The following is a 23,647-nucleotide window of genomic DNA, read 5'->3' as shown; positions in this document are numbered from 1 at the left end:
CTCCTCCCAGGGCGGGAGGTGGAGGGGTTCCACTGTGCATCCTCCTCTGCCAGCGCTCTCCCTCAGGGGTCTGGCTATGAGGCTGCAGATTCTCACCTTTAGGACATTGTAGCAGTTATGGCAGTCCCAGGTTCTACGGGGTACAGTTCCCACTGCTGTCCCCCTTGCCATCATGTTGACCCCTAAGGCTATATTCCTCTGGGCCGAGGTTTTCCTCTGTGTGCTGCCGAATAGCTCTTCGGCATGCTCCACCACTGCATCTGCCAATGCAGTCAGCTCAGCGTCTGTGAATGTTGGCTTCCATAGGCAGAGGTCTGTTAGATGGGCCTTTCGGTCTTATGCCATGAGGTTGCCACAGCTATGTGGACTGGATCACAGTAGGAAATGGTTTATTCCCGGGTGGATTGAGTTTTTAAATATGGTCGCTGCCACGCTTCCGGTTCCGGCGACAACAGTGATACTGCCATTTTCTGCTGGTATTCATGGCAAATGCATATTGTTGCTGGTAATACTGGTCCGGTGATATTACTGTTACCGGCGGGGTGGTGTGCCCACACGTGCAAGGCTGTAATACGCTGGTACTTCCGCCAGTCACCCCACCAGTAACAGTCACACTGCCAGACTGGAATTACTACCGTTTACCGGCATAATCACAATGACCCCCATTGTGTTGCTGCTGACTCAACCATCGCTCCAACCGCTACACAATATCAATTCACCATCTCAAATGCCAACTGCTAGTGGGATCGTATTGACTCGAGCTGGCTCGACATCAGCTTGACCGCTGAGTAAGGTGCTATTAAGTGCTCGTGTTCATTGTTCCACTTTTTGGGACTGCAGTGACTTGTAAACTGTGATGATTCATGGGATCCATCACTTCTCCCCAGGGGGTAGCCCTTCCCTATGAGGCTAGCGAGGTGAGGCTGCTACCCAATATTCCCTGTAGGTGTGGTAATACACGGGAGGACCTCATAGGGAGAGACTCCCCCCTCAGTGATAAGGACTCCCTTCCCTTTACAAAACTCCCTCATAACCTCTTTAAGGACATCCCTGTACCCTCTCACCCTTCTAAGGTATCATTCCCTCAAGTCTCTATTTGTTACTGTGATACTGACCCATTCACACCTATACTTTCTAATAGTACTGAGAAGAGGAAGAATTTAAACTAATCAAAGAGTGCTTGTTGGTTGGCAGCCAGCCATACTGATATGAAGAAAAGGATAAGATGAGTAGAGATCAACCTCGAAAGACAAACAAAGCACTCTGGCTTCACGCTGTGGAGGGAACCAGCGCTACTTGAATAAAAGAGATGAAGGACTAACCTTCGATGGAGAAGCAGCCTGGGAGATTCAAATGTGGAGCAGCAGTGAGGCCAGAGGTGAGAGTCAGGAGAGGGATGGTCGGGATGGAGAGTAGCCCATCTGGACCATAGAGGCAACATGGAGGCAAGCTGCTAACCCAGTGGCGTGACCCAAGGAGGGTGGACCGGCTGGTCCATAAACAACGCAGAGACTACCAACGCATCAAAGGAAGAGGCAGACCACCAGGAAGAAGATGAGGAAATTCCTGTGGTGGAGAGAAGCAGCCTGGACCCCACAGGAAGAATCAGTGATGTTGTCCACAATACAGAAGGTAACAGGCATAGGAGGAGACCCGGGAGGGGGCCAGAATATAAATGCATCAAAGTTGGTTGCATATCCTCGTCACAGTGGTGACCCCTTTGAAACTGAAGAGAAGTACAGGAGTAATCACCCTTGGCACAGTGGTGACCCCTTTGAAACTCAAGAGAAGTATGGGGGTAGTCTCCCTCATTACAGTGGTAACACTAAGAGAAGTCAAAAAGAAGGAACGGTCGGGAGTAATCTCCCTTGTTACAGTGGTATCCCTAAGAGAAGCCAAAAAGAAGGAATACTCAGGAATAATCTCCCTTGTTACAGTGGTAATCCTAAGAGAAGCCAAAAAGAAGGAACACTCAGGAATAATCTCCCTCGTTACAGTGATAACACCAAGAGAAGTCAAAGAGAAGGAGCACTCAGGACTAATCTCCCTAGTCACAGTGATAACACTAAGAGAAGCCAAAGAGAAGAAACAATCAGGAGTAATCTCCCTTGTCATATTGATAAGACTAAGAGAAGCCAAAGAAAGGAAACAACTGGGAGTAATCTCCCTCGTCCCTGTGATAACACTTGGAGATGCCAACGAGAAGAGACACTTGGGAGTAATCCCCCTCTTCACAGTAGTAACACTGAGAGAAGCCAAAGAGAAGAAACACCTGGGAGTAATCTCCCTCGTCACAGTGGTAACACCAAGGGAAGCCACAGAGAAGAAGCATTCAGGAGCAATACCCTTTGCTACAGCAGTAGTTGCCAAAGCGGGTAAACTCAAGAGTGCAACAGGAGTGATCTTCCTCATCACAGTGCTAACAATTAAACTAATAAAAGCCATGAGTGCCTCAGGAGTACTCTCCCTCGTCACAGTGATAACATTAAAAGCAGTATTGCAACGAACAGATAACCAGAGCTGTTTAGAGGTAACATTCAGTGTAGGAAAAGGTCAAGAAGGGCCGTTGGAATTGTTGAAAAAGTCTGTAAAACTCACTTGGAGGAACTAAAGACAGTTTTGAGGACTATTGGGTGGGTCAGGAGAAGGCTGTCAGTCTCCTGCCCCGGAACCCTTTGTTGAATCAGAAACTGAAGCAAAATATTGAAAAGACTGAACCAATTTACCAGGAGAAGGGAGCTATTTTGCTGGTATTTTGTTTTCTGTAAATGCTGAATTATTTTGTAACTTAGTGGTAGGGTTAGAATAGGTTTTGGACACAGGACGGAGACTCTTTCTTGTGGCTTTCACCCTGAAGACAAGTATCCAAGTTATCTTAGAATAGGCAGGGATAACTGGTTCCATGTGATGTTAGCGAAATGTGTTTTACGGAACACAGTCTTACCGTGCTGATTTTACCGTAAAATGTGTTCGATATTTTAGTTTTTGTTTTGTCCCTCCAATTCCCCTGTTTTTTTCTAGTTGTAACCCCACCCAAACTACACCTTTAAAACGTCACCAAGTAAACATTATTAATAATGATCACAGTACAATATATGGATGTGAGTGTGCACAAGATAGCTGGGATTTAGCTCACAGCAAGGTGTAGTTGGAAGAGCCAGGTCTTCAGTTCTTTCTTAAACTGAAGGAGATTTGGAGCAGTATGGATTGCCATCAGAATTGCGTTCCAGAGGACCAGAGCATATCATTACAAGGACGGGTTCTTAATGTTCCCCTTGCAAGCCCGTCCAGTTTCCAGTCTGGTGATGGTCTTACTGTGAGATGACTGTGTGTCACCCAATGTCTTTAGTTTGGCCGTCAGATAGGCTAGTGTGCTGGTGCCGATTGCCTTGTAGATGAGGCTTGTCATTTTGAATCAGATCCTAGCCGGAATGGGACACCAGTGTAATTTACAAGATGTGGTGTGAAATTTCCTAGAGCCGGTGGCTAGGCGAACCTCTTCTAACCTCATCAAACCATCCAAGAATCTAGTAGCCTTTTCAACCTTCTTCTTCCAAAAGTGAACATCCCATAAAGTATCATCATCACCACCCCACAGCCAGACTCAAATGACTCCATTATGCGCTCTGAATTGTCACCTTCATCCCACATTCCATTGTCCTCTTTCTCCCTGCTTAACCAAGAGATGATTACCAACCTATTCACTTTTCTGCAATTCCACAAGCTTATCCAGAGTCCTTTGTCCAAAGCCATCGAAACGTCTTGGCCCACTAGTCTAGGAGGGCCTCTGCCCTCTAGTCAACACTCTTTCCCGACAGCCAGGGTTGCAAAAGAATACAACATGCAATAGATCGCTCACCCTTAATGAACATGCCTAGATCTGTCAGTGTCTTGAAATTTCCACCCAAACACTCAGATTATGATCTCAGGTAAACTTCAGCAGAGAGCAATAATCTCCCAACTTCAACCATTCATTGAAAGCAATAACTTACTTCAACACCGACAAGCTGGCCTCCAACCTGGTAGAGGAAAGGAATATTCCTGACGAGTAGTAGCCAGCAAAATCTTAAGACATGAAATGAATGGTGCCTCCATTTTAATCCTTCCCAACCTCTCGGCCACTTTTGATACGTCAAGCATGCAATTCTTCTGGGCCCATCACAGCATGCAGATATTTGAAACCTAGCTCTGACCTGAGCCAAACCCTTCTTAACATGCAAAACTCAGTCAATCGCTCTACCACCACTGAATTCAGTCAATAAAGCTTTAACAAACAGAATTCCAGAGGCTCCATTCTATAGCCACTCTTCTTGAACATTTATCCCAGACCACTGGAAAACATCTTCAGTTTCTACAGCCTCTGCTTCTTTCCCTTAAAAAGATTGCAGATACTCTTTAGGCTTAGAGATGACCTGAACATTTTGGCCACCAATGTTACTGAGTGGAGGACAAGTTCACAATTGGATTAATGCCAAAAGACTCAAGTTAACCCTGCTAAAACCAAGATCATATTTTTGCTCTAAACCACTATCCTGGATTCCAAAATATGGCCCTAATCCTTGGGGCTCTCACCCATTCCAGTGCTAAAAGTTATAAAACTGTGAATCATCATCGACTCTTAACTTTCAATCCAAAATTATTTCAATAACTGAAAATATTTTCTTCTCCCTGAGATTACTTCGCTAGAGCATTGACCTTTTCCCAACCAATCTCAAAATCTGCATCGTGCATGCTTTCATTTCCTCAATTAGCACCCTCTGCAGGTGCGTCAGCCAATCAGGTTGCTGAAAACCCAGGCTGAATCTAATGATCAAGGATCAGAGCAACCCGAATGCTTGGTGCACCCCAGCTCCACTCAGTGCCACTTGTCACCGCATACTGTCTTCCACCCCAGCTTAAGCCCTTCAACATCTTCGACCCCCTCTGTTTACTTTAATGCGGCCTCCACCAGGCCCGCCACTCGGTCTCCTGTTCCTTCAGCTATGAAATTGGCAGAGTGGCTCAGAGAAGAGCCCCGCCGTGCATTTCCATGACAAACACTCCCTGGCTGCAGGTAGGGGCACAGGTAAATTATGTTGTAATAATTGATCCATATGGCAGTAATCATGCATTCTTTGGGCTTCACCGGCCCGGTAACGGCACTGCGGCCCGGTGTTAAGACCCTCGCTTTGCTCAAGCATATAACTTGGGCTCCGGGGCTGTCACCAGATGGTGAAGCCAAAAGAACGCATGTTTACTGCCATATGGATCAATTATTACAACATAATTTACCTGGGCCGTCCCAAGAACCAAATTCACAGGCTCTAATGTATATCAGAAAGCAGCTGCCGCATCTTCAGCCTTATCACCACAACAACCCTGTCACGCCTGCAACCAGGTCACTCCGTTGGCTGGGTTGAATGTTACACTTTAAACATCCCAAATAAATACATAAGAAAATATAATTATTATGACAGTATGATGACATCTGCTTTTCAAAGGTATCAGTGTATGATCCAATGTGGAAGAGGTCACCAAGGATTTAGTAAACTGGACAATGAAATGGAAGAAGTGCCCGTTTACTGACATACAAAATGTCATGCCACAAGACAAAAGAGGGGAAGGGTATGGGTATGGGACATGACAGGAGAAGCAGTCAGAGATATAAGCTATTAAACAAGGCTTCATAACTTTTAGGATTCCTTCCTTATTTATGAAACATTCTCCCCCGCATATAGCAAACACAGGCTTTCTAACCAGTCATCGCGCTGAGGTTTCGTAACAGTTTTCTAGATTTTCTGGACTTCCTTTATGCTGCAGTTAATGCTTGATAAACCCAAAGCAAAATCTCCGAAGATAGATTCAACAGATAAGGGAAATCCCTCAGGACAACAGGTTCGGGCAGCAGGGAATAGTCAACTACACACACTCGAGGACTTCTTTTCAGAAATCCCCCACCTGTTCACATCTACGAAACCTAGGGAGGCCCTCACCAATTGCTCTTTTCCATGCCCAACATATATCCAAGATAAGCAGCACACCACTTCCACCAGGAGCCAGTAAAAGTGATGGATGATGGGTTATTAATAAAACGTGGACTATGATAGCAAAGGCTTCTTTGTTTATTATATTACAGGCAATCATGTACATGGTAAGTGGGGCTTCCATCCCCTCCAACTCCTGCCTCATTCCACCAACGGCTCTCTCCTTCTAGATTTTTACATTCTTCTCGCCCCCAAACATTCTACCCCAAGGACTCCATAGTGGAAACCCTCCCCCAAGATGCTACTGTCCACTGATATGTTAAAGTTATATAATAAACACACAACATAACAGTGAGAATCAGGTGCAGTTCAACTTTAATGCATTTCTTGAACATGGCTTCAAACAGATTTCTCCTCCTATGTGCATGCTAAGTTCTTCTTCCCAACCCAGCAGCTCTTTGTCTACTGTAGATTTGTTTGGGTCTACCTTCGATAACAGAGCCTACAATGGAGAGCCCGGAAGGATATCAGATAAGGAAAGGGTTATCAGTGAGGAGGGGATCATGAAAAGTCACCCGCAAAACAAGTTTGATAGCACACGGAATGCATGCATTTGCAACTAGGTTAGTTTGTGTACCCATGTAAAAAACAAAGAGGTAGGCAAATAACTCCTCTGTAATTGTCCCTTTTATGCAATTTAGTATTTCCCTGCAAGCAGAGGCATGGAGAGCGCGCCCCTGAAGCAATGCCCCTGCAACGTGGGTCTGTTTAGGGCTGGAATACCTCAATTGGGGAATAGCTTTCCCCTTCTGCGGCTACAGGGCAAGGGTGTGGGGTCCAGGTGCTCAGACCCCCTGCACTAGGCTATACACAGTTTTGCCACCTCATTTTGTAACCTGGACACTGCAGGTTTCATGGCTGTGCTTTCTCACCCTTCTGTCTCTGCTAACGTATGGAGTAGATCATGTTCGTTCAGAGGTTTCGTTCACTCTCTGCCTGTTTTTATTGCTTCATATATGCTCAGTTGGAGTGGTCCTCATACTCACCTGGTTTGTATCTTATTGGTTCATGGTGTATGCTTATGTTTATGCAATAGGGAGGGGGATTAGGCAGTTTTTGGGTTCTTTTTATTTCATGGTTATCAATTCTATGCACATTTCTGCTCTTTAGCATATATTTCTGTGGCAATGGGCCTCATTACGAGGTTGGAGGTAGCCATGGTGCTATTAGCACCATGGCTACCCCGTTGTCGCATTCCGGGTCCGGGTTCTCGGAATAGCGACTTACGAGGTCATTCCAACCTTGGAGGACCCGGTAAGTCCCCATTCTGAGAACCATTCCCCATTCCCATTCGAGCCCCCATAGGGCTCAATGGGAATGGGGATGGAGCTAATAATGGGCTAATAGCTAATAGCAGGCCCGTTATTAGCTCCCTGGTCCCTTAGCGGCTCCGTTAACCCCTTACCGCTGACCTCGTAATGAGGCCCAATGTTTTATTTTTAAGATATGGATGGTGGTCTTTTGCTCCTTAGGCCTTCTTGCACCATCTTCCAGTTCGTGTGTATGTGGTCCCCCCCGCTTTTTTTCTTTCTGGGCTGGTTTCCTGTTTCTTCTCCTGTATGCTGTGGGTTTGTGTACATTGCGTGGATGGAGATTCGATCGTTTGTGTAGTTTGACTGCTTTTTATATTTCATAAGATGGTGGCAAAGAGTGATGTGGGGCAAACATATTTTCACTGTTCCACGTTGAATGTCTGACAGCTTAACATGTTTGTGTTGGAATGTCAAGGTGGTAAATAATCCTGTTAAAAGGAGAAAAATGCGTACCTTTTTAAATAAGAGGAAGCCTGACATTTGTCTTGTTGTAGGAGGCACATCTGCAGTTTGAACAAGCAGATTACATACTGAACAATGCTTATGTGAAAGAATTCTCAAGTAGGTTTGCAAGTAATTCTAGCGGGATAGCCATTTCATTCAAGAAAGATTTGAGGTATGCTGTGAACAGGGTGGATATGGACCCAGAGGGTAGATATGTTGGGATCAAGCTGCGAGTGGAGAATATGTGTTTTGCACTTTTAAACTTTTATGCACCAAATGTAGCTCAGGCAGACTTTTTTTCAAAAATGTGATGGTGTTTTGGCAAGCTTGGGTGACATGGAGCTTATCATTGGAGGTGACATTAATACAACACCGGATGCAGCAATGAATAAGAACAATGCGTTTCTCTCTTTTGCAGAAGCCAGGGCTAAGAAAGGTCTGGCGAGACTCATGTCCAAATGGCACTTACATGATATCTAGTGCAGTCTAAACCAGGGATGTTGGAAGTACACCTTCCATTCATCTTCTCACTGGACTTCCTTGTGCAATGATTTTTTTTTAGTTAGTAGAGTGTTAGTGGTATGGTTCATAGTAGTATTGTTGTGATCTCGGATCGCACATACGCAGTGTTGGCTACAGACAAATGAGCGGGTGGATTGAGAGGGTTTAGACATTGGAGCCTGAATACTTCTTTATAGTCAAACTCGGATTTTGTTAAATAAATTGAATATGAGATCTCATTGTTTTTTCAAGAGAACCTGGTTTATGTAGATAGATTATCTGTGGTTTTGGACGCTTTAAAAGCGTTCTTACGCGTTATAGTTATTGATTTAGCCTCTCACAAGAAGAGACAGAGTGTGGTGGAATTTGACAAATTGGAGAAGGCATATAATTTTGCAGAGGAGATTTACAATCGTTTACATCTATTCTTAGCATGTTCTGTAACGCTCACCTGATTCTCGCAGAGGCGCCGGTCTTGACTGGGCGACTACCGTATCTTCAAAAGTGATGTGTAGCACCCGGTTGGCTCTTTCGGCTGGACCTCTGTGCACTGTATGCCTGACTCGAAGAGTAAGATGTCTGCAGATAGAAAATATGGGATTAATGAACTGGGGTTATTGGGGTGTCCCTATCTCTTTCCTTTTCTCCTCTCCTGTAGAACCCCAAAGGTTAACGCTCTCACCTTAGGTAAGTGAACGCCGAGCTCTCCATCTGCCTCGGGGCAGGGTGCTGTAACCAGTTTCTTCACTGGATAGGTAGCGCAGGCCTCTTGACTTCAGAGGACTGCTGTCCGTCGTTTACTTCACGAACGGTGAGTTCCGAATATTTCAAATGTCTTTAAAAGTCTTTTGTAATGCTGTCTCTTATTTTGCAGGGTTCCAGCGATGGCGGTTGACTGGCTGAAGTGAGTTGAGGATGGACCCGTATGCGGAATAGAAGCGCCTGGAAGCGCGTAAGTAAGCGCTTGTTGCTTGCTTCACGATGCACACTAACTGTCCTTTTATTTTGCAGGTACCAGTTCGGAGCTGCTGAAGGATGCCGGAATGCCCACTGAGTTCGGCGTGGATGGAGTAATGGCACGTGAGTATTTAACGTTACCCAATGTCTTCAAACGCACCTTCTTTTGTCTTACAGATGCGGGATGCAGCGCCGAAGGCCTCCGGAGCGTGCGAAGAGTTGGTAAGCTTTTGTCTTTCAGATGCCGGAATGCAGTGCGATGACCTCCGGAGCGCGTGAAGAGTAGATAATCCTTTGTCTTTCAGATGCAGGAATGCTGAGCGAGGCGTTGATGACAGCCGATGGACCAGGTAAGAGATGCGCTGTCACTGAAGACCGTAGTGCTAACCTGTTCTTTCTTGTCTTTATAGATGTTGCTGAAGACTGGATTCAGGATGGTAAGCCTTTTTCCTTTAGGCCCAGGATCAGATGCAGAAGACACGATGAGCGTTCTGCTGCAGAGGATGCAGAATAACGCAAAGCAAGATTCATCCATCGGGTGTGGTTTAAATAGCCTCCTGTAGTGCTTAGGTGTCTCCTTCCACAGCCACGCCTAGGTAAGAAAAGAGTTCCTGCTTTCCAGAAGAGTTCCAGTGTTCTGAACCTAGGGAGTGGCTCCTGCCCCACCCAACAGGAAAAGTAGTCCCAAACAGAAGAGGATCAGGGGTTCAACTGGCAGGTAAGTAAGCAGCATGGTCTGCTGCAGGTAAGTCCACCCAAGCATTATGAGCCCGGCGCTTGCAGCGCTGGGACTGGGCATATTTATGAGCCTGGCGCCACTGGCGCCACGACAGGGTCCAAAAGGTCCCAATTGGGACTGGCTGGCACTCGGAACCTGGGTTATGAGTCTGCTTCCAAGGGAGTTGGGTAAGTCCTGGCCTTTTGGAAGCAGAGATCATGACAGTACACCCCCTCAAGGCCCCTCCCAAACCGGGCTTCCCCGGGGGTTTTGGCTTGTCAGGAAATGTTTGATGAAATCTTTTGATTAGACGAGGAGCGTGGACATATTCTGCAGGTTCCCAGGATCTTTCTTGAGGGCCGTAGCCTTTCCAGTCAATTAGGTAAAATAGCTTAGATTTGGAGATCTTGGAGTCCAGGATGCTTTTGACTTCAAACTCGAGTTCTCCATCAACTAGGATAGGTTTTGGGGATTTAGTTAGTCGGGTTTGAGGTTGCACGGGTTTTAAAAGAGAGACGTGGAAGACCGGATGTATCTTCATGTGAGGGGGCAAGTCCAACTTGACCGCTACTGGGTTTACTATGGTAGTGATGGAATAGGGACCAAGGTATCTTGGGTTGAATGTGTGTGGTCCTTTTAGAGGTAGATATTTGGTGGATAACCAGACTTGATCTCCTACTAGATATTGGGGGGCTTCCTTCCGATGTTGATCTGCTCCTTTCTTGTATTGTTCTTTAGCCCTTTGAAGGTGAGAAACGGCTTCCTTAAAAGCTTGGGTGATAGTAGAGTGCAGGTAGTCTACTGCTGGTGTTCCAAGATCTTGGGGTGGATCCAACTCTGAGGTTCGAGGGTGACAGCCGTATAAAAGAAAAAACGGGGTTTTCCCAGTTCCTGAGTGGACAGAGTTGTTGTAGGCATATTCGGCTATCCAAAGGATATCTTTCCAAGTTTTTTCAGTTTGTTGCAGCATGCAGCGTAAATACTGTTCCAGAGTTTGATTGGTCCTCTCGGTTTGTCCGTCGGTTTGAGGGTGGTGACTGGTCGATAATCTCACATCAATTTGAGCCGACCAACAACAACTTCGCCAAAAATGAGAAATAAATTGACTACCTCGATCCGAAATTAGCACTGAAGGAAAACCGTGCAGTCGGACGATGTTTTCGAGAAATTCTCGGGCCAGAGTTGTTGCTGTTGGCAAGCCTTTGAGTGGAATGAAATGCGCCATCTTGGAGAATAAGTCCACGATTACCAGGATCGTATTGTATCCGGAGCATGGAGGTAGGTCGGTGATGAAGTCCATAGAAAGCGTATGCCAAGGGCGAGGTGGGATGTCAATAGGGCGTAAGAGGCCGGCTGGTCTTTCCTTTTGACTCTTGTTTTGGGCGCATACTCCACAGGACATTATAAAGTCTCTGATATCTTTTTTCCAAGACGGCCACCAGAAGTAGCGCTTGATCTTTTCTGAGGTTTTGGCCATACCGGGATGTCCTTCCATTAGAGACTCGTGATAACAAGAGATCACCTTTTTCTGTAAATCTGTGCTGGGCAGGTATAATCGTTCTTGGAAATACAATAAGTTGTCCTTTACTGCAAAGTCCTTTCCCTGCAGATGCCAATTCTGTATTTCTGCTGGAGTTATAAGTTGCCTGGTTTTATCCTTAATTTCCTCTATGGATTGTGTGGTTATTACACCCAGAATTCTTTGTTCGGGAATGATAGGTACAGGTTTAGGGTTGGTCAAGTGTTCCTCCACTCCCATCCGAGAAAGGGCATCAGCTTTACCGTTTTTTGTACCAGGTCGATAGGTAATTATGAAGTCAAACTCGGCAAAGAATAGTGCCCAACGGAGTTGTCTAGAGGATTGGGCTTTTGCGGTTTTCAAATATTGCAGGTTTCGGTGATCCGTAATCACAGTAACGGTGTGTCGGGCCCCCAGAAGATAATGCCGCCAAGCCTTAAAGGCAGACTTGATAGCCAGAAGTTCCTTATCAGTAATAGTGTAATTGATCTCAGGAGGCGAGAATTTGCGAGACCAGAATGCCACGGGATGTAACTGATTGGTTACTGGGTCCTTCTGTGATAGAACTGCCCCCATGGCAAGGCTCGAAGCATCAGTTTCAACGATGTAGGGGAGTTCGGGGCGAGGATGTTTTAGAATTGGTGCAGAGATAAATTTTGTCTTCAAATTCTGGAAAGCTTGTTCCGCCTCGGTAGACCATTCAAAACGTTTGTTTTTCTTTAACAAGGCGGTGATGGGCTGGACTATTCGAGAGAATTCGGGGATAAACCTGCGGTAAAAGTTGGCGAAGCCTAACATGCTTTGAACCCCTTTTACGGAGGATGGTGATGGCCATTTGAGAATTGCATCGACCTTCCTTGAATCCATACGCACTCCGCTAGGTGATAATATGAATCCCAAGAATTCAACTTCAGTCACGTTGAAAACACATTTTTCCAACTTAGCGAAAAGTCTGTGTTGACTCAACCTCTCGAGGACCATTTTCACGTGTTTCCGATGTTCAGATTCCGATGAAGAATAAACGAGGATGTCGTCAATGTAAACGACAACACATACATCTATGAGTTCTCTGAGGACATCGTTCATAAAATATTGAAAGGCGGCCGGGGCATTGCAAAGTCCGAAGGGCATGACCTGATATTCAAATAGCCCATACTTGGTGCGGAAGGCCGTCTTCCATTCATCGCCCTCTTTTACTCGTACCAAGTGGTAGGCTCCTCTAAGATCCAGCTTTGTATATATGCATGCGCTTCTGACTTGGTCCAGGAGTTCAGGGATTAAAGGTAACGGATATCTATTCTTAACGGTGATCTGGTTCAGGGCGCGGTAATCTATACAAGTTCTAAGGTCCCCTTCTTTTTTTGGAACGAAGAACAAAGCTGAAGAAGCAGGGGACTTAGAAGGACGAATAAACCCATTCACTAGGTATTGATCCAGGTATTGTCGGAGGTGAAGGTTCTCAGGCTCGGTGAGGGCATAAATTCTGCTACACGGAGGAGTAGATCCAGGTATCAGGTCTATCTGGCAGTCATAGGACCTATGAGGAGGTAGAGAGTTAGCCTGATCCTTCCGGAAAACATCTTGGAATTCTAGGTATTCGGGAGGTAACTGAGGAGTCTCCCAAGAAATTGCTGCTAGAGCAACACCAGGTGGAGGGTGACAAGTAGAGACACATTCTGGGAACTGAACCGTTCTTGCTCGCCAATCGATCCGAGGATTGTGTTTCTCTAACCAAGGTATCCCTAGAATAATCTGGAACTGAGGGGCCTTGATCACATCGAACACGATCTTCTCATGGTGTCCATCTTGACTTACTAGCGTCACTTCTTGAGTGGTATGCGTTACTGGTCCGGAGGCTATCTCCGTACCATCCACCGTAGTAATGACGTCCTTTACAGCCTTGGGACAAAGAGTTAGATTCATCCTCAAAACCATTTCCTGATCCACATAATTGCCGATGGCACCGCTGTCGACGTAAGCTTCAATCGCATGTAATCGATCCGGATGATCAGGGCTAATGAGGACCATAGGTATCACGAAATGCGAGGTCACGGAACTGGTTTTAACGCTCGGCAAGAGGACCTCTATTCTTGTCGGGCGAGGTCGTTTCCCTGCTCAGAGTTTGTGACCTTGGTAACTGCAGCTCCTACCGCCTTCTTGGCTGGTTTCACCGGACAGTCTCGAAGAAAGTGCCCTGAGTTTCCGCAATAGAGGCATAATTGCAACTGTTTTCTCCTTTCACGCTCCTTTTGTGTTAGTGGTCTTTTCAGGCCCCCTATGTGCATGGGTTCCCCGGAGTCTACTCCTTTGGAAGGAGTTGGTGGTTTGGAAAATACTCGAGCATCAAACTTGGAACGATCGGCCTTCCTGTTCTGCAGTCTGTGATCTATTTGAACGACTAAGTCTATATAATCCGAACAGTCTTGTGGGGGATTCACTACTTGGGCTAAAACGTCTTTGAGCTCTCCACGTAGACCTCTATAAAACAGCGTAATCCTTTTGTCCTCAGGCCATTGAGTTTCCACTATTAGTCTGTTGAAAGATGCAATATAAGCCAAAAGGTCTTGATTACCCTGTCGCAACGAAAGAAGCTCATTGTCCAAGGCCTGCCCCTGTGAATGTCTTGCGAACAGTTTTTCCATACTAAGCTGAAAGGCTTGAAAATCATGGAGAACCGGATCATCTTGATTAACTAGAGGGATCGACCAGTCTGCCGCATTGCCACTAAGGTACGAAAGCACAAAAGCTACTTTAGCTTGATCAGTTGGAAAGGCTGCTGGCCGGCATAAAAAATGCAACCGGCACTGATTGATAAATACTGCAAACCTCTTTGGGTCACCAGAAAATCGTTCGGGCGGAGCCAGAGGTACATTCCCAGGTAGGTTGATCTGCACTGGATTCATAGGGGATGTTGAAGGAAGATTTTCCCCTGATGCGGGTAACGGGCTTGTGACTGTAGCAATTGTCTAGCAAGATCGTCTGTTCGCTCCTTGGAAATAATTAGTTCCCTTCTTAGAGCATTCGTTTCCTGACGAGCTGCATGCACTTCTGCCCTTAGTTCCCCAAGTAACCGGGCTAGGTGGTCGGTATCCGAGGTTTCCATAGCGCCTGGGCGAGAGTTTTGCGGTAGGCTTTGCGTTCTGTAACGCTCACCTGATTCTCGCAGAGGCGCCGGTCTTGACTGGGCGACTACCGTATCTTCAAAAGTGATGTGTAGCACCCGGTTGGCTCTTTGGGCTGGACCTCTGTGCACTGTATGCCTGACTCGAAGAGTAAGATGTCTGCAGATAGAAAATATGGGATTAATGAACTGGGGTTATTGGGGTGTCCCTATCTCTTTCCTTTTCTCCTCTCCTGTAGAACCCCAAAGGTTAACGCTCTCACCTTAGGTAAGTGAACGCCGAGCTCTCCATCTGCCTCGGGGCAGGGTGCTGTAACCAGTTTCTTCACTGGATAGGTAGCGCAGGCCTCTTGACTTCAGAGGACTGCTGTCCGTCGTTTACTTCACGAACGGTGAGTTCCGAATATTTCAAATGTCTTTAAAAGTCTTTTGTAATGCTGTCTCTTATTTTGCAGGGTTCCAGCGATGGCGGTTGACTGGCTGAAGTGAGTTGAGGATGGACCCGTATGCGGAATAGAAGCGCCTGGAAGCGCGTAAGTAAGCGCTTGTTGCTTGCTTCACGATGCACACTAACTGTCCTTTTATTTTGCAGGTACCAGTTCGGAGCTGCTGAAGGATGCCGGAATGCCCACTGAGTTCGGCGTGGATGGAGTAATGGCACGTGAGTATTTAACGTTACCCAATGTCTTCAAACGCACCTTCTTTTGTCTTACAGATGCGGGATGCAGCGCCGAAGGCCTCCGGAGCGTGCGAAGAGTTGGTAAGCTTTTGTCTTTCAGATGCCGGAATGCAGTGCGATGACCTCCGGAGCGCGTGAAGAGTAGGTAAGCCTTTGTCTTTCAGATGCAGGAATGCTGAGCGAGGCGTTGATGACAGCCGATGGACCAGGTAAGAGATGCGCTGTCACTGAAGACCGTAGTGCTAACCTGTTCTTTCTTGTCTTTATAGATGTTGCTGAAGACTGGATTCAGGATGGTAAGCCTTTTTCCTTTAGGCCCAGGATCAGATGCAGAAGACACGATGAGCGTTCTGCTGCAGAGGATGCAGAATAACGCAAAGCAAGATTCATCCATCGGGTGTGGTTTAAATAGCCTCCTGTAGTGCTTAGGTGTCTCCTTCCACAGCCACGCCTAGGTAAGAAAAGAGTTCCTGCTTTCCAGAAGAGTTCCAGTGTTCTGAACCTAGGGAGTGGCTCCTGCCCCACCCAACAGGAAAAGTAGTCCCAAACAGAAGAGGATCAGGGGTTTAACTGGCAGGTAAGTAAGCAGCATGGTCTGCTGCAGGTAAGTCCACCCAAGCATTATGAGCCCGGCGCTTGCAGCGCTGGGACTGGGCATATTTATGAGCCTGGCGCCACTGGCGCCACGACAGGGTCCAAAAGGTCCCAATTGGGACTGGCTGGCACTCGGAACCTGGGTTATGAGTCTGCTTCCAAGGGAGTTGGGTAAGTCCTGGCCTTTTGGAAGTAGAGATCATGACAGTTCTCTATGCTAGGTGCTAAATGATCTCTCGACTCTGAATTGCATTCTAGGGCAGAGAAAGATCTGTTTTATACCATGCAGGCTTTTAGGGAGCGGGGTGAGAAGTCTGGTATGCCGTTAGCCAAAATCAAAGAGAAGTGGAGACAGGTGCTTTTTTTTTGTGAGTGAGGATGGATCAATCTTGAGGAGGAATGAATATATTTGTGGGGCTTTTCATATGTTTTGTCCTTCTCTATATAGTGATGACGGGCATATTACAGAACCTGGAGTATCTGATTACTTGGATCGTATTGTTATTCCTGGTCTGTAAGAACATGACAAGCTCTATCTTGACGCAGACATTTCTCTCCAAGAGGTTGTTGATTCTATAGGGGCAATGCCTTCTGGTAAGTGCCCAGGGCCAGATGGTCTCCCGATGGAATTCTACAAAACCTTTAGCAGCGTTCTTTCTCCCTTTTGAGTGCAGCTATACGTGGAAATTATCAGAGACAAAGCGGTATCAGACTATGCAGACCACATTGATCACTGTGATTCCTAAACCGGGTAAAAAGCATTCTATTTTTGCTAATTTTCACCCGATATCAGTGTTGAACGCAGACGTCAAACTCTTGATGAAAATGAACGGTAGAAGACTTTATAGCTTGCTGCCGAAGCTGGATCATAACAATCAGACAGGGTTTGTTTATTGTTGACATAGCAATGATAATTTCAGAGCGTTTTAAATGTTATACATCTTAGGAAGCATTCTGCTTCTGCTTATACAGCTGTAAGTATTGATGCTGAGGAAGCGTTTTTCAGAGTGCACTGGACTTATCTCTGTCAGGTCCTGCTTAAGATAAACTGTGGCCCTTGATTCTTGCAGCTTTTTAAGGCTTTATATAGTGGGGCAAAGGATGCAGTGATGTTAAATGGTTTCTTCTCTGAAAACTTCATCCGAAGGGATACTCTCCAAGGCTACCCTTTGTCTTTGCTTTTGACTTGTTTATAGAGCCTTTGGCTGCTGTGCTCGGAGCACATCAGGGTATAAAGGGGATTTAATTTGATGAGTGCTTCAAAGAGGAGCTCACCCGAGATCATAAGCAGGACGTCATCGGCGTATAAAGCGATTTTGTGTTGCAATGGGCCGACCTGCGGGCCTTTAATCTGGGTGTTTTGTCTTATTTTCTGAGCGAAGGGCTCCATGGTGAGTGCAAAAAGCAGAGGTGATAATGGGCAGCCCTGTCTAGTTCCACAGGACAGCGGGATTGGGGCCAAGATGGATCCGTTGGTCCTCAGAAATGTTTTTGGTTCTTTGTAGTTGGCCAGAACCATCGTCTGGAATGCTGTTCCGAAGCCAAAGGCCCCCAAAGTGCGTTTCATGAATGGCCAGTCCACCCTATCAAATGCCTTGGTAGCATCCAAGGCCATCAGTACTAGTTTTTGGGAGTTTCGGGGGGCAAGGTCCACTAAGTTTAAGGTCCTCCGGATATTGTCCCCTGTTGACCGGTTTAGGATCAAACCTGCCTGGTCTGGCTGGATTAACTCCTGCAGGATGCGACCCAGGCAATTTGCAAGAATTTTTAATACAGGTTTGCGTCTATGTTCAGTAGTGCTATCGGTCTGTAGGAGGCCAGGTCTCTCGGGTCTTTCCCAGCCTTGGGCAGGAGAATGGTGGTTGATTCCTGCATCGAGGGTGTCACCAACCCTGTTTCCCTGAAGGATTTGAAGAGTGTCACCAAGGGGGGAAATCAGCTGGGGTCTGAATAATTTGTAGTACCTCGTTGAGAATCCGTCCGCGCCTGGGGCTCGTGTTTTGAGAGACTTGAGGGCTTCCTTGACCTCTTCCTCTGTGATTGGTGCCTCCAGGGATTCCCTAGCTGAGTTGGAAAGTTGGGGCAGCGCCGCGCTTTGCAGGTATTCCTCTTGTTTAAGCTGGTCTCGTGGAGTAGCTGTCATGACCTGGGTCAGGTGGGCTACCGCCAGTTGCTGTTTTTTAGGTTCTGAGCATTGGATGGCACCCGAAATAGTGTTATTTCGTTTTATTTTGGCCAGTTTGGCTACCAGAATTGTGTTTGCCTTGTTGTTCTTTGCGTAATAAGATTGTTTGGCCTTGGCCATTAGTCGCGCGGTCTGTTCCGCATAGTGGGCTTCTGGTTTCTTTCTGGCCGTGTGTAAGGCTCGCTGCCTTTTGGGGGACCAACCTTTTTTCTTGTAGCCTTCCTCTGCCGCTTTCAGTTCTTCTTCCAAGGCCGTCCGGGTCTGCCACCTGTTACGATGATAGGCCACCCCCTGTGCAATCAGGACGCCTCTAATCATTGCCTTCATGTCATCCCAGTTATTTGCCGGGGAGGTGTCGGAGGCTGGATTTTCTTCAAGGAAGTTCTTGATCGGAGTTGCGATTCTGTCCCTTGTCGACATGTCATTGAGGATCGGGTCATATAAAGACCATTTACGTGGGGAATTAGATTTGGGGTTTTGAGCCTGGATCTCCATGATCACTGGGGCACAGTCGGATAGGATTCTTGAGCCGATGCACACTTCCTTAAGGAAGGTTAGAGTTTGCGGGGACACCAGGAGGAGGTCGATCCTTGAGAAGGTTCGGTGGACATAAGAGTAAATCTGCTTACACAGAGATGAAGGTGTATAGGTCTCCAAGCAGGAGGCATTTGACTGCTATGAAACGGCCTTCTGGGCATGTTTTTGTGTCTAGGATTAGGGGATTTAGGTCTTTACTGAAGAGGATTGCGGTGCCTCCTTTTTTAGTCTCTTCTGAGGGGTTACACTGGAGATGATGGTTCCCCGCAGGGCAGGGCCAGACAGTCGGTGAGTATGTGTGATGAGAGCCTACAGGGTGCGTGCCTGTCCTCGATTATCTCTTCCTGTTGCTCGGCTGCACCTTTGACCATGACGGCTGCATAGGCTTCGGGGAAGGGGCTGGCTCCGGGGCCCCAGTTACCTCTGAGTTTGGCGAGGCAGATTCTCTGGGCGAGGTCGGGTGCATGATTTTGCTAGCGTCCTCCAGGTGACTGATTCATCGCACCGCACCCTTGTATGAGAACTGCAGGGCCGTTGGAAATAGCCATCTGTATCGCACCTTTTGGTCTTGGAGAAAGAGTGCCAGGGGCCGGAGCACCCTTCTTTTCTGGAGAGTGAGCATTGAGAGATCTTGGTAAATCTGGAGTGATGAGCCTTGAAAAGAAAGTGCGTCCCTAGTACGGCTGATAGCTGAGATGGCCTCTTTAGTAGTGAAGAAGTGGACCCTGGTAATGACATCTGGGGGGAGATCCGAGTCTATTCCCTGGTGTGGGCGTAGTCTATGGGTGCGGTCCAACAAAAGCTGGGATTTGTCCAGCTGTGGGAGCAAAGACTGAAAGAAGACCCCAAAGTATTCTGCCAGGTTTTTATCGGGTATGCAGGACGGGATCCCTCGGATCCGGAGGTTCTTGCAGCTGGCCCTATTTTCGAGGTCCTCTTGCTTAAACTCTAGGATCTCGCTCTTGTCTTGTAGGGCTCTGATTGAGCGCTGGACTTCCCCCAGTGTGGCTGTGTGTTCTTGTGAGCGATCTTCAATCTCTCCCAGCCTCTGCTCCACCTCAGCCACCCTTTAGTCAGTCTGTTCAACCTTGGTGGTGAGTTCTGACAAGCATGAGCGGAATTCAGTCTTGATGTCAGCCATAAAAGCCACTAAGTCCCCTTTGGTAGCGAGAGCTTCTTTTTCTTCATGGGATTTCTACAGGATAAGACTGGGAGGGTCCTGTTTCTTACCCTTGTCTGTTGTCAAGAACATAGTGGCTATATCTGGGTTTTTGCTGGCCTTCGCTTGTTTAGACATGGCGGCTGAATGGGGCAGATGTACCCAGAGCAGTGACTTTGGAGAGGGCTGTGGCCTCCTTGTCTCTTCAGTTGGAATCTGCCAATAAAAAGATTGCTGAGCAAGAGAATTACACAAGATGCAGCAAGCTACATGTTATAGGTTTTCCAGAGGGAGTGGAGAGGAGGATCCTAAACAAATTCCTACAAAAGACACTACTTAAGATCCTTAACTTAACACAAGGGAAAGTACTAGAACTAGATAGGGTGCTCCACACAGTAACCCAAAAGCCAGCTGAGGGTCAGTGTCCATGGGACTTTATTTGTAAATTCATGACGGTTAAGAGGCTTGCTTGGGTGGGGCGTGGTTTGGAGCGCCATTGATGGGGTCGCTCCGCCAAAGCCGCCCGTGGATTGCCCCCTTCCGCAGCAAAATTCATGCAGTTCCTTTAATTAAAATGGATCACCGACACCAGCAATGAGGATTGGAACCAGTGGAGCTTAAACGTTGCAAAGATGAAGAGCTAGTGCAGAAGCACTGCACCCGAAATCGGCGACCGAAACCCAGCACCCTGTGCCACCCAAGAAAAACAAAATGGCGGGCGCGTATTTGAGTCCGTATGCGGCTGGGAAACTGAGGCGAACCTTACAATGACACGCGAGATGGAGGTGATGAGAGCCCAGAGGCAAGGTGCAGACTGAAACCAGACGTGGGAGGTGGCCCGGACCCATCAACACCATCGGATTGGAGAGGGGGCCGGCGGAACACCAGCCAGGAAAGTCAGCCCAGTGCCCGAGCGTGACACGCAGTGGTGGGGACCGCAGCGGGACCGCGCTCATGGGCCGTCTGTGGCCAGAGCACCGGCAGGAAGTGGTGAGGAGAGAAGGGAGCCCGCCCCCCGCCTTGTGCGGGGTGCCGGCATGCAGAGCCCGGCCCCAGAGGAGGGGAAACGGCGAAGACGGCCGGATCATGGCCCTGGTGGGGGTTCCCTTGCTGCGGGGGCTGAGGCGGGCGGCGTAGAAGGAAAACCCGCCGCCCGCTCCCGCTTCTGGAGAGGCCCGATCTTGGACTCCATCTTCGGAAGGGGACAGTGCAGAAAACAACAACCAGGAGAAGAAACCAAATTGGGGCTGTGGCTGGTGGCCCCTTACAGCTGGAACAACGGCTAAGGTGGGCAACACAGGAGAACGGCCTAATGCCCACCTCCCTCAGGAGCTCAAAAGTGGGCCCCCAGTCCTGGGGGGTGTCGGAGGGTGGGGACAACCCCACCAAGGTGATATTAGAGGACCCCTTCCAGATCTTGGCTGACAAGTGACTGCTCGCTTAGGCCACAGATAACGCAGTGGCCCGGAGACTCCTGTGGAAGCAAGTAAATACCGCTGATGCTCCTGCATTCCACGTCCTCCCCCACTGACTTGCTCCGCTGGAACATCATAACACTCCGCTGCGGGGGACCTCTCTTGCTTTGCTCTCCGCCGATGCCTGCTTTGACCCTCCATTGTGGACCCACGCCCTCCAGGCTAAAGACTCCAGGGGAACACCCTGAAACCCTGCGTTACTGAGGTTGTCCACTCCCATAGGGACCCCTTGCTGCACAACTGAACTGCTTAAGTTACCAACGGCCCCTGCAGAAGCCCCCTCTGAGATACGCCTCCCGTACGCTTCCTGGGCGCACCGGCCCACATCCTCGCTCAGCGACACCGCCCTTCCCAGGGGAACACGACAAGTCCCTGGTCCCCCCCTCCTCATTGAAGGCACCTGGACTTCCCACCCCGCTTAGCCTAACCGAAAGGACGCAACCTACCGGTCCAGTAACACAGACAGACTTCGCCTCGAACCTGCGGAGCCCACCTCCCTAGAAAATCACAGAGACCGCTGCCTACAAGATCTTCACCACGACCTCAGAACCCCTCTGGGGAACTTCGGCGCCTCTGTACCCAGGTACTTAACGGGTCATTCCATCCTTGGAGAACCCGCTAAGTCCCCATTCCGAGAACCATTCCCCATTCCCATTCGAGCCCCCACAGGGCTCAATGGGGATGGAGGTAATAGCGGGCCCGTTATTAGCTCCCTGGTCCCTTAGCAGATCCTGCTAAGGGACCTCGGAATACAGAGGAACTTCTCCTGACTCGCACAGACACTGATCCGGTGCCGACCTCTTTCATCATGTGGTGTATTACTCTAGCATTGACTAAGAATTTCTTTGAATTTGCAGGTACTTTTTTCCAACACATAGAAGGTACCGCCATGGGGGCCACTATGGCCCCCAGTTTGGCAAACCTCTATGTTGAATTTTTTGAGAAACAGTTTATATTATCTGCTAATCCATTCAGTAATAATATCAAAACGTGGTCACGCTATATCTTCAATTCACTCTAACTATAGAGAATGAGGTGACTAACTTTCTTGACTTGACTCTGTATCATGAAAATGGTAGAATTAGTGTTAAACTGATTCATAAAGATATAGGGAAAAACTCACTTTTGCACTATCAATCTCATCATATTAAACACCTGAGAGATAAGTTGCCCTATGGACAATTTTTGAGGTTAAAACGCAATAGTTCAAGTAAAGAATCCTATGAAAAGGAGGCTCAACATCTTAAGTCTAAACTCCAAAACAGAGTTTATCCCAAGAAATTGATTAGAAAGGTGGCAAAATGCGCTTTTCATAATAACAGACAAGCCGTGCTGGATGAAAAACCCCCAAAAAAACTTCAAGACAGAATAGTGTGTGTAAACACATTCACTATTCAGAGTTTGGCCATTAGGAATATTATATCCAAACAACGGAGAGTGCTTAAAACTACTAAATCAGACCCGACTGTTCCACTTTTTGCTTACAATAAATCTGCTTCTATAGGTAATCAAGTTAGCCAAAGCAGATTCCGCAGCCATACCGTGTGGAAGCCTAGCATGACCAGTCTATGGGGTTTACCACCTGTACCGGGTCACTACCCATGGGGCCAGTGTGTAGTTTATAAATTGACATCTAAATCACAGGAAGTGAACATAGGTCTGGATAAAGAATGGACCCAAAAATCATTTTCGAACTGCAACACTGACCATGTAGTGTACATGGTCACGTGTCCTTGTGGCCTTCACTACAATGGTAAGACTAATAGGAAGATTAAGATCCGGATTAATGAACACAAGAGTTGCCTTAAGAATAAGACACTCCAAGCCCCGATTGTCAAACACTTTGTTGAAAAATCACATGGCTTTGAAAGCTTCGGTTGGACAGTCCTCCTTGTGATTAAAGCTGATACCCTGGCTATTCCTGGCTATGTAATATTCTACAAAAAGAGCAATAACTTATTTTTCAAACACTTAGTGACCTGCGTGGTTTGAATGACGCCATTGAGTGGCACAAAGTGATATAATCGAGGATTCCCGTCGAGCGGTGTTTACCACCCTAGACGAGGATGTATAGTAATTACATCTCATTTTTCCTTATAGCCATGTGATCGCCAGTTTATTTATTTATTCGAGCTCCTCCACTCTTAGGCTGTTTCCAGAGGGAGACCAGTGGCTACCCGGTATGTGGTCCGGTTTTTTCGAATGAGTCATAAACTGCAGGAGCGCAGAGTTTGTGTTCCAGTAAATAAGATAGTACTAAGGTGTGATTATGCTCTTTACCACTAGAGTGTGCCATTTTTGACGGTTCTGCCTTCTCATAATAAATATCAATAAGGGACTTACATCCTGACTTTGTGGTCATTGTTTTCCATCCCAAGATGGCTTTGTTGTATTGACACATCCCCCTAACCCAGTGCCGTCT

The 23,647-nt window shown here is 47.4% G+C and overlaps 1 protein-coding gene across 2 annotated transcripts in view; it reads left to right on the top strand.

The window, feature by feature from the left end:
- The window catches only part of LOC138580074 (methanethiol oxidase-like), a 443,490-nt gene that overhangs the window by 167,756 nt on the left and 252,087 nt on the right, over positions 1–23,647 (top strand). The window lies entirely within an intron of this gene.

Source organism: Ambystoma mexicanum, chromosome 1p (assembly GCF_040938575.1).
Source record: "Ambystoma mexicanum isolate Mex_15411 chromosome 1p, UKY_AmexF1_1, whole genome shotgun sequence".
Lineage (NCBI taxonomy): Eukaryota > Metazoa > Chordata > Amphibia > Caudata > Ambystomatidae > Ambystoma > Ambystoma mexicanum.
The sequence above is the reverse complement of the archived record's forward strand: the minus strand, read 5'-3'. Positions and strand labels throughout refer to the sequence as shown.